Below are 16170 nucleotides of genomic sequence, written 5' to 3' on the forward strand. Positions count from 1 at the left end.
AGATGAGGAAACCAAGGAATGCAGAAGTTAAGTGACTTGCCCAGGCTCACATAGCTAGTGTCTGAGGCTGGATTTGAATTCAGATCTTCCTGATTCCATTATCCACTAGGCCACCAGCTCCCTCCATTAATTCTCACCCAAATGTCCTCTACCCATCAATACCCATTTTGCATCCTAAATATCCTCACGCAAACATAACTTTTAGATTCAAAATAATCCTCCTTAGCCACTCTATCTATTCTGCTCCTTGGGACCCTTTCATAGTTAAATTCCAAATTGTGATTCTCTTACCAACAAGTTTGTGATTTCAAATTTGCTTTCTTGAGTTAGGACCTCTGGTACACCTTGTTTCTTGTTCATACATTCTGTATTTATGAATAGGCATGGTCCAGGAATTTTATTGTTGACTCCCTTCTTAGCTATTACCTCCTGTGAATTATTAGTCTTCCCTGCTAATATTTCTTCTTCCTGTGCTTTTGGCTACTGCTCTCTATGATTCCTGGCTTGGCAAATCCCAACATACCATTTTCCTGGCCACCTCTTCACTTTCCAAAATCGACCTTTGTCTTATGAAGTCCCCAACCTTAAGTGGGCAACAGTGAAGAAAAATGCCACCTCTTCCCATAAGGCCTTTAGCTTCTGGCCTAGAACTTCACAATCTCTAGTGACCTCCTAGGTTCTTTGTGGAAATATCATTTGTCCCTACATGAATCACCAGAAGAGAGAAATGGTCACCAGATTTTGCAAATCACTGGAGTTTCTCCATCATATCATGGATAAATACCTTAGGAAGACAGTGTGCTGCTCTATTACTGAATCAGACTGGCAAAGGGCTGCCTCAATACCCCCTTCCACTTATATTCATCTACCACTTATTTTTTTAATAAAATATTTTATTTTTCCCCAATTACATGTTAAAACAATTTTTGAACATTTAAAAAAAAGTTTTGAGCTCCAAATTCTATCCCTCCGTTCCTCCCTCCTCTCCCCCCACCCCTCCCTACTCCCTGAGATGGTAAATAATCTGTTATAGTTTATATATGTGCAGTTATGTAAAACTTTTTCCATGTCAGTTATTTTGTACAAGAAGACTTAGAAAGAAGGGAAGGAAGGAAGAAAGAAAAAGAAAGAAAGGAAGAAAAGAGCATGCTTCAGTCTGTATTCAGACTGTATCACTTCCTCCTCTGGAGGTGTCATCCACCATCATATTCATCTTTTCTTACTTTGGTCATTTCCATGTGACCTTTCTTGAGACTTTTATCATCATCCCTAGAAGCATGAGTTGCTTTTACTTAGATGGCACAGCTCTGCCCTCTACAGGAAGAGTCTCATGTTCATTATATACTTGTGAGCTCTGTGAGAGTAGGCACATAGTAGGTGCTTGATAAATGTTGGCTGATTCAATGGTCCTTCTTCCCTTCTTTCTCTTTATCACTTTCTTTCATCTCCCAACCTCCTGACATAGGTCAGGATTCACTAGTGAGGATAAGGAATGGGTTTAGGAAGAGTGAGGAATGATGAAAAGCGGATAGATAGGAGTTTATGATCAGAATGGGAGTTCAGGATCATGAAAGTGAGACAGGCATGGGTGATGGTTAAATCTCAGTTACGATGCTCATCTATCTGTGAGTGGTTGAGGCAGAGTGCAGGACATTGGGAATTGATTAGATAGGAAGTCGTGATGTTTGATAAGGCATCAATATATGTTGTGTATACCACACATACATATAGTATATATGTAATATATATGTAACTATGTGTGTGTAATTCTCGGCTCAAAGGGTAATTTGCATAGAACTCTCCTCATTGCTGGAGACAGATTATTTGCTCCATGTCTGAGTGAGGGGAGGCACTGTGGAAAGCTTAGGATGCTAGTGTTCTTGCTTCCCACATTGAGAAAGAAGACATACAGTTCTGGACTCTCCTCAGGTCCCTAAATGGAGAGAAAGACTCTGGGAAGAGGCTGATATGTGGAAAAACTGGCAACTTAGATCATATCCCTAACCTCAGCTTACTACACTGGATGCTTCAGGGAATTTCCCTTTAGGTGAGATCTAAAACTCTCTTGATTTAGCTGAGTTATCTCACTCCCAATAGGAAAGCCCATTGACGATGTATTGTCTGGTATATGGTTTCATATGTGTGTATATGTATGCATGCATGTATGTATATGTGTATATGTATGTAGTTTTTGATTTCTGTTTTGTTATTGACTTGGATAAATGAGTTGATTTCATTAGGGAACTGGCATCTGGCAGGAAGGGAGTCAAGTCTTAGATAGAGAGCTTGGGATACTTTCCCCATTAAGGGATAGCAATCAGGAGAACCGGTCGAACCTAAAAATTACTTCCCTATGACTAACTATATTTAAAGGATAGATAAAATTCTAATCTAGTACCCCCTCTCACTGAGGAGAGCAAAGTGGCCAGCCTCTGGCCTTAGCCTTCCGCTTCCCCTCCTGGCAGAAATCAAAATCTCCTTGGAGAAAGGATGGGAAGAGGGAACTAGAGATACCTATTTTTGCCTCGCTGTGAGTCATATTTAGACAGATCCATGTGGACTCACATAACCTACTTGGGCATCACCAAAACTGCACAGCACACAGCAGCCTGCAAACAACCATCCTACTTGTGCATTTATGTGTGTGTATCTATATCTGTGATTATGTGTGTTAGTATTTATTACTAACATGTATTTATTTATTAAGTTTTTTCATGATGTGCCAAGTACTAAACACTGGGAATACAAATCAGGCAGAAAGAAAGACAGCCCCTGTCCTCAAGGAGCCTACATTCTGATGGGGAAAGATAACTCATGAAAGGAAGCTGAAAAGGGGAAGGGGAGACACAAAGGTACCCAAGGTGGCAGCATGGTAGAGACAAAGATGATGGCACCAAGTGTAAATGCAGCCAGGGTCTTGGGAGGTACAATCTTCACGTGCTTCCTGGCATCTGATCTGATTTCTCTGCTAGCTTCACCCCACCTCCCTGGTGTTTGGAGAAAGGACAAACTCTGTTGGATCAGAACCTTGAAGGGTTGAAGCCCTAGTGAGATGATATTTTTCTTCTTGTCATAGGATGACGGCTTTAGAGATGAAAAGGACACTGGCTGTCATCTGGTCTATTTCCTGTTATGGTTGAGGTAGCTGAGGTCCAGAAAGATTAAGGAATTTGTCCAGCCAAAGTCATGCAGGCAGTGTCCATCCTGGATTCAGGGCCCAACCAAGCCTGACACTCCTTTTAGACTGTATATCTTAAGGCTAGTAAATTCCTACATCTTCTGTTTCTCTAATCCATGTGATTCAGAGTTTCTGTCAGCCTCAGTGTCCTCTTATGTAAAATAGGTACAATTATACCTGTCATGGGACAGCAAGGTGGTGCTATAGTGCATAGATCTCAGGGCTAGAGTCAGGAAGACCTGAGTTCAGATGTGACCTCAGACACTTATTAGCTTTGAGACCCTGGGCAAGTCACTTAACTCTGCTTGCCTCAGTTTCCTCATCTGTAAAATGAGCTGGAGAAAATGGCAAGCCACTCCAGTATCTTTGCCAAGAAAAACCCAAATGGGGTCACAGAGAGTTAGTTGTATGCTAATGAAAAATGGCTGAACAATAACAACACCTGTCCTACTTACCTGCACAGGTTTGTTGTGAGGATCAGTTAAGATAACAGTCAACTCACATACCTATAGAGTTTTACGGTTAAGAAGATTCACAACCACCTTAAGAGCATCATCATGCCCATTTTACAGATTAGGAAAGTGAGGCTTGTCTAAACTCATAGAGTTAGTAAATGTCAGAGCTTGGATTTGAAACTGAATCTTCTGATTCTAAATCTTCCATATCCGGTGTTATTTCCAATGCCCATGCTTCCTCCTTCAGTGATATGTGTGAGCATTATCTGGTAAACCACCGAGGACTACAGAAATGTAAATAAATTATAATGGACTTTCCCTCTTCAAAGAGGCAGCATTGATGCAAACAGAGAGCTGGCCTCTTGAAGTCTTGCCTCTGATGCAGGCAGGTTGTGTGGCCCTGGGTAAACCAGCCGCCTACTGGCTGCTTCTGAATTAATTAATTCACCACTGCCTCCCACTTAGCTTTATCAGCTTTATAGGCTGAGAACACGCCCATGTAGTCAACTAATAGGAGGTATGAACTAAGGGTGATCAAGGCCTAGTTACTTCGGTTCAAGCAATCAATCCATAAATCAAAGGCTCTAGGCTAGGTGCATAAAAAGTCTTCCATCAACTTAGAAGTCCCCGAAAGTCATCGGATGAGAGGGAGTGACATTGCTGGGGAAGCATATTCGGATTGGTCAAGTTCATTTAAAGTCTATGTCAAATGTACATATTAACACGATGCCTTTCCATCAGCTTTCTCTTCAAAATATGATTTTTTTTTTTTAGTGAGGCAATTGGGGTTAAATGACTTGCCCAGAGTCACACAGCTAGGAAGTATTATGTGTCTGAGGCCAGATTTGAACTCAGGTCCACCTGACTCCAGGGCTGGTGCTGTATCCACTGTGCCACCTAGCTACCCCTAAAATATGATTTTTGAATGGGTCATGTTATAACAAAACAACTGGGTGGCAGCTAGGTGGTCCAGTGGTTAGAATGCTGTCCTTGAGTTCAGATCTAGCCTTAGACACTTACTAGCTTTCTTTCTTTCTTTTGTGAGGCAATTGGGATTAAGTGACTTGCCTAGGGTCACACAGCTAGTAAGTGTTATGTATCTGAGGTCACATTTGAACTCAGGAACTCCCGACTCCAGGGCCCGTGCTGTATCCACTGCGCCACCTAGCTACCCCTAAAATATGATTTTTGAATGGGTCACGTTATAACGAAACAACTGGGTGGCAGCTAGGTGGTCCAGTGGTTAGAATGCTGTCGTTGAGTTCAGATCTGGCCTCAGACACTTACCAGATTGATTGATTGATTGATTGATTTTGTGAGGCAATTGGGATAAGTGACTTGCCTAGGGCCCCCCTCCGCTTACTAGCTTTAGTGTGACTCCAGGAAAGGTACTTAACCTCTATCTGTCTCAATTTCCTCAACTATAAAATGGAGGTCATAATAGCACCTACTTCCCAGGGTGGTCATGAGGATCAAACGGGATGATATTTGTAAAGCATTTAGCACAGTACCTGGCACACAGTAAGCATTTAATAAATGCATGTCTCCTTCCTTCCTGCTCTTTATAATCACAAGGCATAGAACTCTCCAGGTGTGGAAGAGTCCGATGAAGAAGTGGGTATTAGCCAGGACACATCAAGTGTAGATACAGCCTGCTCCGAGATGGTATGTGACAGTACCCCCCTAAATAAACAAAACCCAGGCTTTTTTGGATTCTCTTAGCTGAGCGTGGAGCAGAGTAGGTTCACCTTCACAAATGGCGGTTGGTGCCTGCCACATACCTGGCTCCCGGCCCCAGGCTCCTCAGAGAGCCAAGGCATCTTTGTCGCGTCACATCATGGGACTGTTAGAAGCTGAGTCAGGAGAGTTCAAGGGCTTCCCCTAAATAGGAGCTCCGTGGTGAGGAAGGGCTGAGGAGGCAGGGTTTTCTCAGAGAGCTCAGGGCACCTCACTAGATCCAGCCTCCACCTGGGAGCTCAAGAACTGGACCAGTCCTGACTCCCTGGAGAGGGGACAGCCAGAAAGGTGAGAAAGACCCAAGATGCCTGTAGGGAGCAGGGAGCAGGCGCTTCTGGATGCCTAAGTCTCTCCTCTGGTCAATCCATCTTCACAGCTGTGAAGTGATTTTCCTTAAGTAATAATTGCTAACATTTACATAATGCTTACTTAGGCAGGGGCCAGTCACTGTGCTAAGCACCTGTCTATTGTCATGGCAGAGAACAAACCCACACCTGAAATAATTTAGAAAGAAGGTTATTAAGTCGTCAGGCAGAGGCAGGTGGGGGGAGCCTTACCTGCCACCCCTCACCCACCCCTGGTAGTTATCTATTATGTAGAGTTGGAACAAAGATAGAGTAGCTGATTGGCCAGCTCAGAGGCAGTTTCTAGATAAGATATCAGGATGTAATGCTTTACATTCCTCGCATCAGTTTTCGGATCCCTGAAAGGGGTCAGCATAACCTGGGTCGCCAGTTAAGCGTTAAACAAATCTGATCTCTAAGCAACAGTTCTGGTCTCTCAGCCAGGTTCAAACAAAGCAATAAAGTTTTCCCACACACTTTTTGGATCCTAACAGCATCAACAACAATGCTGGGAGGTAGGTGTTATTATTACCCTCATTTTACAGATGAGGAAACTGAGGCAGGCAGAGGTGAAGTGGCTTGCCCAGGATCACACAACTGGTAAGTGACAGAGGCTGGATTTAAACTCAGGCCTCTGTCTGCAGCACCACCTTGCTGCATCTAAGGTCTGCCCCTAAATTCAGGTGGGATCATTTAAATCCCCTAGTCACTTAAGCTCCGGCCGCGGCTCCCTGTACCTCTGGGACCAAGCTTAAACCTCTGTGTTTGTATTTAAAAATCCTTGCCGGTCTGGCTCCTGTCAACAGACAGTCACCATGTCATGAGACTTAAATGAAAACCAGGTTTATCACAAGAGAAGTGAGCATGTGGAACCCAAAGAAGTTTGCGTATTTATGACAGTACAGTGGAAGAAGGAGGAGAAACCAGGAAGTGGAGTGGGGGAGGAGTGAGGCCACGGCAAAAGCAGCATCCTTTTCCCTTGGGAACCGATCCAGGGCTGGGGAACCTGCGGCCTCTTCTAGGTCTTTGAGTGCTCGGCCTTTTGACTGAGTCCAAGTTTTACAGAACAAATCCTTTTATTCGGGGGATTTGCTCCGTGAAGTTTGGATTCAGTCAAAGGGCCGCCCTTGAGGACCTAGAGGGCCACATGTGGCCTGGAGGCCGCAGGCTCCCCACCCCTGTGAGGCTAGACTGTGAAGACAGGAGGATCTGCTTATCTACGAAGGACCCCAGCTGCACAAGGTTTTGTTGGGTTTTTTTTTGTTTTTTGTTTTTTGTTTTTTGTTTTTTGCTTTTTGGTGATTCTAGCTCTATGATCCTATAATTGATTGAATGAAAGATCAATTTGAATCAGAGGGGAGCAGAGCCCCAAAGAGATGTTGCCGGTGAAGATACGACCCAATGTAGAACCTTGGAAAGAAGCTCTAGAAAAGATCAAATAGGAGGGAGAGTCATAACATGAAGGAATAAACCTAGAATCCTTCCCCTTAGCTGGAGATCTGCCCAGGGAAGTACTGTAAGTTATGGAAGACCACACAGATCTCTTGGGAATCTCTTGACCCTCTTCAGTTTAGATTCAGACATTTCTGTGTTCTTTCTTATATAAATGAAACTGTTCTCTGGTTTGAAGCTTTGTGAGTTTGACAGCTTGTACAGGGGGCTGATAGCCAGCCACCTTTGGAGGAGCACCAAATCCTGAGGGTTCTGATTGAGTGAGGACGATGATTCAGATAGGTAAGATGACTCCTAGGGGTGAAGTAGTGAGCCTTATCAGGACACTGCTGGTTAGGAGAGGGAGCATTAGAGCTAAAAGGTCGGTTAGTCAAGCATTTATTAAGTACTTACTATGTTCCAAACACTGTACTAAGCACTGATACAGGGAAAGGTAAAAGACAGTCCCTGATGTCGAGGAGTTCACAGTCTAATGGCTGCATTCAGAGGAGAAAGACCGTTGTTCTGAGCTCCAAGAACTGAACCAGGAGGCAGGGAGAAGTACCTTTTCCTCCTCCTGTCCCCTTTTAGACTCTCTGGCTGGGGGTGTTTGTCTTGTTCTGTGTCTCTCGTACTTAGCTTTAGGTGCTGGAGGTGATTCTCATGGACCAGAAGTTCAGTCTAAGATGATTCCAGGAATAAAGGTGAAGCCAGGACCTCAAGCCTAAGAGACCTCTTAGACTTGGAACTGGGACTGCAGGCTCTCAAAGGACCCAGCTAAGCTTTGAATTAGTTTTGTACCTTTGAAGTCTATTTCTTTGTGAAAGTTAATCTACCTGTTAGTGTTTAAATGGAACTGGGGTGCAGGGGACCCCCTACACTTGAGGGGACACCATCAGTGATAGCTGGAACCAATGGCAAAAAGCCTAGATGCCCCCAGTTCCCCTTAGAGGTACTTCCTTAAGGCAGTGGAGGTCATTATCCCTCCTCCTCTCTGCCTCCTGACCTCCTGGTTGCCTTCAAGTCCCAACTAAAATCCCCCCTTCTACAGGAAGCTTTTCCTACTTCTTATTTATTCTAGTGCCTTCCCTCTGTTGATTATTTCCTATTTGTCCTCTATAGTTTATTTGTACATAGTTGTATGTTCTCTCTCCGATTAGACCGTGAGTTCCCTGAGAGCAGACACTGTTTTTTGCCTTTTTTGGGGGGGGGTATCCTTAGTTCTTGGCATAATGCCTGGCACCCAATAGTTGCTTAATAAATATTTATTGGCTGACTGACTGTGTGTGTGTGTGTGTGTGTATATGAGAGACAGACAGAGAGAGAGAGACAGACAGACAGACAGAGAGTCCCTGTTGTGAGGAGCTTCCACTCTAATAGGGGATGACAGAACATTTAGAGGAGGCGTGATGAGTGAGGGAAAGGAGTTTTGTTGCAGGGAAGCTTAGAAAGGGGAGAAGGTCAGAGCAGATGGAGAGAGGACCTGGGTGAGTGGCCAGATGGCATTTGAAGCTGACTGATTGTTCAGTGAATACCCAGATATCTCCTGACTTTGGGGGTCTGCTGTCCTTTCTTCATCATTATGCTGACTGTCTTAACTGGGCAGTCTACAAAATCATGGGGATCCCAGGCCTCAGGAACTTAGATGACTCAGAGAAGAAGCCATCATACAAAACGCAATCAGTAACTGCACAGGAGAGTCACAAAGTCCTTTGTAATGACCTCCCTGAGATGTTTCTCCTTCCCCTCCCTGTTTCTTCTAAGAAATTGGTTTTCTCAGGACTCTGGGCTCTCACTATCAGCAATCTAAAAGGCATAGTCACAGTAACAGAGAGCTCCTAGCACCCATCAGAACAGGGTCAGTTTTCCTATACTGATGTTCACACCTGAGGAAGCCTTCCAAGCATTAGTGAGGACCTGTGTGGCCTCACCCAGTAGGCACAGTTCATAGGATCGTAGAATCATGAATCTGGGACTGGAAGAAATCACCTAGCAAAGGGGTTCTTGACCTGGGAGTCCCTGAAATTGTTTATATAGACATTTAGGTATTGAAGTGGATGGAGCTCTGGGCCTGGAGTCAGGAAGACTAGCTATGTGACCTTGAGCAAGTTACTTAACCTCTGGATGCCTCAGTTCCCTCAGCTGCAAAATGGGGCTAATAACAGCACCTGCTTCACAGGATTGTTGGATCAAATGAGATGCTATTTATAAAGGGCTTAGTACAGTGCTAAAGGTGAATAGGTAAATAGTAGGTGCTTAATAAATGTTTGCTTCTTCCCTTCCTATATATTGACAAGGTTTGTGAAGTGCTTTACCCAGGGCCTGCACAGTTAGTAAGTGTTTGAGGCAATATTTGAACTCAGGTCTTCCTGAATCCAGGCCTACTGCTCTATCTACTACACATTTATCTGCCTATATGTAAATATATGTGAATGCTAGATGATGAGGGTTTTAAAAAATATTTTGATAGCTGTATTTCTTTTTTTTAATTTTTTTTATTTTAGGCAATTTTGATTAAGTGACTTGCCCAGGGTTACACAGCTGGTGATAGCTATTTTTCAATATAATTGATTTCCTTTGTACATCCGTTTAAGAAGTCCTTTGGTTTCATAAGCCTGCCAAAGGGATCCAAGATACACAAAAAAGGTTAAGAGTTTCAGATCTACTATAAGCACCTTTAGTCTGTGAAGAAACTAAGAATTTAAATGACTCAACCAAGTTAACACATCAAGTTTCTGAGAAAAGACAGAGATAGAGAGGAATAGAGATAAAAGGAAGGAGGGAGAGAGACAGAGACAGAGAGGCAGAGAGAGACAGAGATGAATGTCTCTGGAAATACCACAGTAAATCAATCAAACAAGTGGTTTTTTTTTTGTCTTCAAACAAGTGTTATTAAGCGGTAGGAAGCAAATTTTGGAGATTATGTTTCAGAGCAATTGCTAATCTTTGGCACTAGAGGGAGTTTCCTCACTAAGAGTGAAATCATCACACCAATGAAATCACAGGTCCAGTAAAAAAAAAAAGAAGAAAAGGAGGAGGAGGAGGATGAAAAGGAGAAGAAGAAGAGAAAAAAAAAGAGGGTCAGGCATATGCCAGTGCCGGGTATCCAAGTTTTAAAAGTGAGACGGTCTCTGTCCTCAGGGAGCTTACATCCTAACAGAGTCCTGTAAAATAGAAGAGAAGGAAATGAAAGGAAGAGAAATGTTCTACTGTCGCTGTTGTTAGCAGCCAGCCTAGCTAAGTCTGGAGAAGGGTATCGCCAGCAGTGGGTGATTTTTCTTTAGCCACAGAAAGTCCTGAGCCATCTGATGAAGCTGGCAGACATTTCCATCTGTGTTTGGGGAGGGAATACTCATCTTTTGTGAAATATACAATGTTTTGATGGATTACATCACAACTGTTCTTATTTCCTCTTCCATGCCTCCTTGGGGCATGCAGAGGTGACCCCAGGTGCCCAGAGGGAGCACCAGCAGAAGGCAGCAGATTGTAGGGAGACTGGCCCTGGGTTTGCCAGTCAGAGGACCTGCATTTGAATCCAGGTGTAGCATCTCTCTCAGTTGGTCGGCCCTTTGCCCACTTGGCTGAAAGGGGTCTTTGGCTGGAGAGTTTCAACAGAGATGCAGCTGGAGAAGAGAGATGTAGCAGGCTCCATGAAGGGGCAGGACACCGGGATCTCCATGGCAGTGTTGTTCCTTGTTGGGGGTGGCTACTAACTCCACTCACTCCGATCCAGGGTGGGTTCACTAAGTCAGAACTCCTGGGAGTGATAATCCAGCCAAACCTGGGGAAACACCAACCTTCTCAGGTTTCCATTTTTACCATACGAGCAGAGTACTGTTGTCACTAGCATTCCAGCGATTATCTCATACTGTATCGCACTTGATCCTTACAACAATTCTGTGAGGTAGGTGCTATTATGATCCCCATTTTGCACATGAGGAAACTGAAACAGACAGAGGTTAAGTAACTTGGCCAGGGTCACACAGCTAGGAAGTGACTGAGTCAGGATTTGAACTCAGATCTTCCTGACTCCAACTCTAATGTTCTACCCACCGGTATCTACCCAGGTATCCAGATCTAGAGCTGAACAAGAACTGTAGAAAACATCTAGAGGCAACCAAGGGGCACAATAGATAGAGCTGATGAAACCGGAGTCAGGAAGACCTGAGTTCAAATCCTGCCTCAGACACCAGCTGTGTGACCCTGGGCCAGTCACTTAACCTCTACCTGCCTCAGTTTCCTCATCTGTAAAATAGAGATAAATACAGTACTTACCTTTCAGGGCTGTTGTGAGGATAGAACAAGATAACATTCATTTACAAACCTGAAAATACTATATAAATGCTAGTTTTTATTATTGTCTACTCCCTCATTTTTTTTTTTTGTTAGGCAATTGGGATTAAGTGACTTGCCCAGGGTCACACAGCTAGTAAGTGTCAAGTGTCTGAGAGCAGATTTGAACTCAGGTCCTCCTGACTTCAGGGCCAGTGCTCTATCCACTGCGCCACCTAGCTGCCCCTACTCCCTCATTTTGGACATGATAAAACTGATGATCAGAAAGGTCAAATGATTGTCTAGGGTCACATATCTAGGTGGTAGAAGCTGTATCCTCTGATTCCAAGGCCCAGACTCTTTCCACTGCATCCTGGGCTAAGTTGACAACCTAATTCAAAGTTTTTATGTCTTCATATAAAGATTTACACTCCTGAAAACATGGCCCATGCCCCAAAAGCATGTGCCCTCAAAGAAGAACACAATCTGTGAAATTCCTAGAATTCCTGGATTTGTATCAGTCCCTTCTGGGGACTTCCAGGTCTGGGAGAGAGGTTTTCGCAGCACCTCAGTAGATGTTTTATCATCATCTTTTTTTCTTCCTTTTTTCATAACAAAACCAATTCTATGTCAAGAGCAAAACCCCTGTATCCCATGGCCAAACAGATTTGTTCCGTGAGGAGTCCCTTCCTTTAAATCAAATGAGACAGTATTTGTAAAGCACTTAGTACAGTACCTGGCACATAGTAGGCTCCATATAAATGCTCATTCCCTCCTATTAGGCTATGGTGACATGACTAGAACTCACCGAAATATAGCAAGTTCAACAAGGAAGCAAGGGTTGACCAATAGGTGTGTGTAGGCACGGCTTGGTGGTGGGGGCTCAGAGTTCGTTTCTGATTAGACAAATCTACAGCTGGACATACCCCCTGACAGTGAATGGGTGTTGCCTTCAGAGTAAGAGTTGGAGGTAAGAAATAGAAGAGATTTTCTATGGAATGTAGAGAGCCTGGGACTTCTTTTGGTTCAGCAGGGTACCTACACATACCTGCCACGGTGGGCACAGGGCTGCCCAGCTCACATCTATTTGCTAAACTGAATCAGTGGAGTGGCAATTGACACCATCTGCTTGTTAAATAAGCACTATCATTTACTACCTACGTGACCTTGGCTTATGTGCTTTTGAGTCTTAACTCTTTACTATCAAGCAAGCAAAATTTTATTTATTAAGGACCCACTTTGATAGGCACTGGCGATACAAAGACAACAATGAAATTGTCCCTTATCTCAAGAAACTTACACTTCATGGAGAAATGTATGCATATAAGTATACATAAGACTAGGAGCCCTATGAAGGCAGGGACTGCTTCTATACATTGTGGCTTCCTTGGTGCATTGCACGAGTAAGGGCTTAAATGCCTGTTGAATGAATTGTACTATCTTTCTGTTTGATTGAGAAGGTAGGATCTTTTCCCTCTAAGATCTTTTAACCACAAAGTGTGGGATGGTTTACCTGGGGGGAGTAAGATGGGCTAAAGATGTCAAAGTTCTTTTCAGCCCTGAAAAGAACATGGAGGCTGATGCTTCTGCCTGTGACAGCAGGACCCAAGACAAAAAATCTTCTTGTTAAATATTACCCGGAGATAAAATGCACATGTCGACAGAACCCAGAGGAGGGTATGAAAGGAGGGTAACTTTTTCATACTACTTTTTATAAACTATATTTTAAAAAATAATTTATTTTTATCTATTTTTATTCTGGACTTGAAGAAGAAAAAAATAAATAACATTTCCATAAATAAAGTAGAACAGGAAGACTACACGTGAAAGTGGGACTCTCCAGCTTCTTTTAAGTATATAATTAATTCAACATATTACTTTCAAAACTGTCCTACTTGTCTGAACTTTCAGTTCTCTTCTATACATTTAAAAAAATGCTTTAGTGACGCTCTTTTTCGTCTTTCTTTTAATCTTTTTTTGTTGTTATTGTTGGACAACCCTATTGGTAATTCCCCTCTCCTTTTCCCCAAACCTCCCCAAAATTAAAAAAAAAACAAAACACAATCCTTTTTTTTTTTTTAAAGCATGCTCAAACAAAATAATCTCACCCATTTGCCATGTCCAAAAAAATCCCCCCTGTCTGGAAATGGGTGGCATAATGCATATATTTTTAAAGCCAGAAAATTCTGCTCCCTGTGATATGAAGGTATTTATTTTGTGATAACGCAAGTCATATGTATTATAGTTAGGAGTCAAAGTTTCTGGTAGATGGTGGCAAAGAGGGTGGGAAAGAAACATTCTTTGTGTGTCATCTTCCCCTGTTAGATTGTAAGCTCCCCGAAGGCGGGGACTGTCTTTCTTTTTCTTATACTCATCCCCAGTGTTTAAGCATAGTGTCGGGTACATAGTAGATGCCTAATAAATGTTGATTGTATTGTATTGTGTTGTGTTGAATCGCATTGGATGGGGTTGAATTGTATTGTATGTTAGGTATCATATCGTTTAAACCTGGGCTGGAGGGCCCAATGCCTTGTCCCAGCCCTGTTTGTCACCTTCTGGGTTCTAATACTCTTAGACTGTCCCAGACACACAGAAAGCTTTCCCTCCACCTCCACCCCCACCCCCACCTCCAAACCTTGAAGGAATCCTGAGATTTCTTATATTTTAGAGCTAGGAGAGTGTCTGGTTCAACCCTCTCATTTGGTAGGTGCGAGAACCTAAAGCCCAGAGAAGTTAAGGTACTTATTTATCTAAGGTCAAACACTGTAGGCAGTGAGTGAGAAAGCAGGGGGCAGAATCCAGGTTTCTGAACTCCAGTCCTGAGCACTTCTCGTTTTTGTATTAAACTGTCAAAGGGAAGGAGAAGGGCTTGAAGGCACTCAGGAGGTGAAAAGGATTCCCCTTTTTTCTTTCATCAAATCAGTCTTATCCCTCTACACTGCGTGGGGCTGTGGAAAGACTACTGGGTAAGGAGTCAAAGGTCCCAGGTTTGAATCCCTGCTCCACCATCTACCTGTGTGAACTTGGGTGAGTCACCAGACCTCTAGAGAGGTCTGGACTTCATAATTCTCATCTATAAAATGGGATGATTGGGCTAAAGGGCCACTAAGGGCCTTTCTAGTGCCAGTTCTGTGTCCCTATAGGAGCAATTAGGGCATACTATTCCCTGCACCTAGGAGAGGGAGGTGGCTCAGTAGTTACAGCATTGGGCCTGGAGTCAGGATTACTTGAGTTCAAAATCTGACCTCAAACACTTATCAGACATATGACCATGGGTAGGTCACTTAACCTCAGTTTCCTTAACTATAAAATGGGGGGATAGTTGTTGTGAGGACCAAATGAGACAATAGTTATAAAGTACCTGGATTTTTTTGGTGAGGCAATTGGGATTAAGTGACTTGCCCAGAGTCACACAGCTAATAAGTGTTATGTGTCTGAGTCTGGACTGGTGCTCTACCCACTGCACCACCTAGCTGCTCCTGTAAAGTACTTGAAACATAGTGGGTGTGCTATATATTTGTTCCCTCCCCTTCCCCACTTCCCCAATGACTATACCTATTTCTCAAATGAAAAAGTCAAGTATTGAGAGGACAATGTAAAAATTAGAAACAAATACTTCTGAAATTCTTTAAGTTCTTAAAGGGAAGGCATTTGCTGTGGACTAAACTCTTTAAATAAAAGTCTTTCCTTCAGTTGGTTGGGATATCAGACGTATGCCTTTGAGGCATAAACAGATATGGGAGGGAGGATTGGGGAAAGAGACTTTCCTGATATAGGGAGCTCTGCAGACAGGCTCTGCCAGGCCTGGAGTCAGGAAGACTCATGTTCCTGAGTCAAAATCTGGCCTGAGACACTTCCTAGCTGTGTGACCCTGGGCAAGTCACTTAACTTCTGTTTGCCTTAATCCACTGGAGAAAGAAATGGCAAATCACTCTAGCGTCCTTGCCAAGGAAACCCCATGCATCATGGAGAGTTGGACATGATTGAACAACAACTATATGCCAGGCACTTTGCAAATATTATCTCATCTGATCCTCACAACAAGCCCTCCTCCTGTTTTTCAGTTGAGGAAACTGAGTCAAACAGAGGTTAAGTAATTTATCCAGGGTCACATAACTAGTGTCCGATGTCAGATTTAAAGTCAGGCCTTCCTCACTCCAGGCGCATAACTCTATCTCCTATGCTACCTAGGTACCTCTAGAAATTAACTGACTTGCTTAGGGTCATATAGCTATTAAGTATTAGAACCAGAATTAAAACCCACAGTCTTTCTGATTTTAAGTTGGACATCCTATCCACTACCCCAGAGGCATCAAACTGAAAGTTTTATAGCTGTTTATGGCTGGCTAACCGCAGGTTTGCCACCTCTACCAAACCACCCTTAGATAATTGAAAGACTTCTTTAACAACATGACTAACATGGAAATATGTTCTGCCTAATTGCACATATTATGACCTATATCAACTTGCTTACTGTCTGGAGGGGAGGCAAGGGAGGGAAGGAGAAAATTTGGTCAAAATTTTTTTTTAAATGAATGTTAAAATTTGTTTTTACATATAATTGGGAAAAATATATTATTTTTAAAAACTAAAAAAGATAATGCACACAGATAATTAAGAAAAATTAGAATACCATTGGGGTCAAGTCTCATTATAACAAATAGTATCACTAACCTATATCTCTCTAGCATTGTGAAGCTCACAGTATACTTTCCTCATCCTGAGAAGTAGGTAGAGCAGATATCTATGCTCA

This window comes from Vombatus ursinus, unplaced genomic scaffold (assembly GCF_900497805.2).
Source record: "Vombatus ursinus unplaced genomic scaffold, bare-nosed wombat genome assembly UNPS02014489.1, whole genome shotgun sequence".
NCBI lineage: Eukaryota > Metazoa > Chordata > Mammalia > Diprotodontia > Vombatidae > Vombatus > Vombatus ursinus.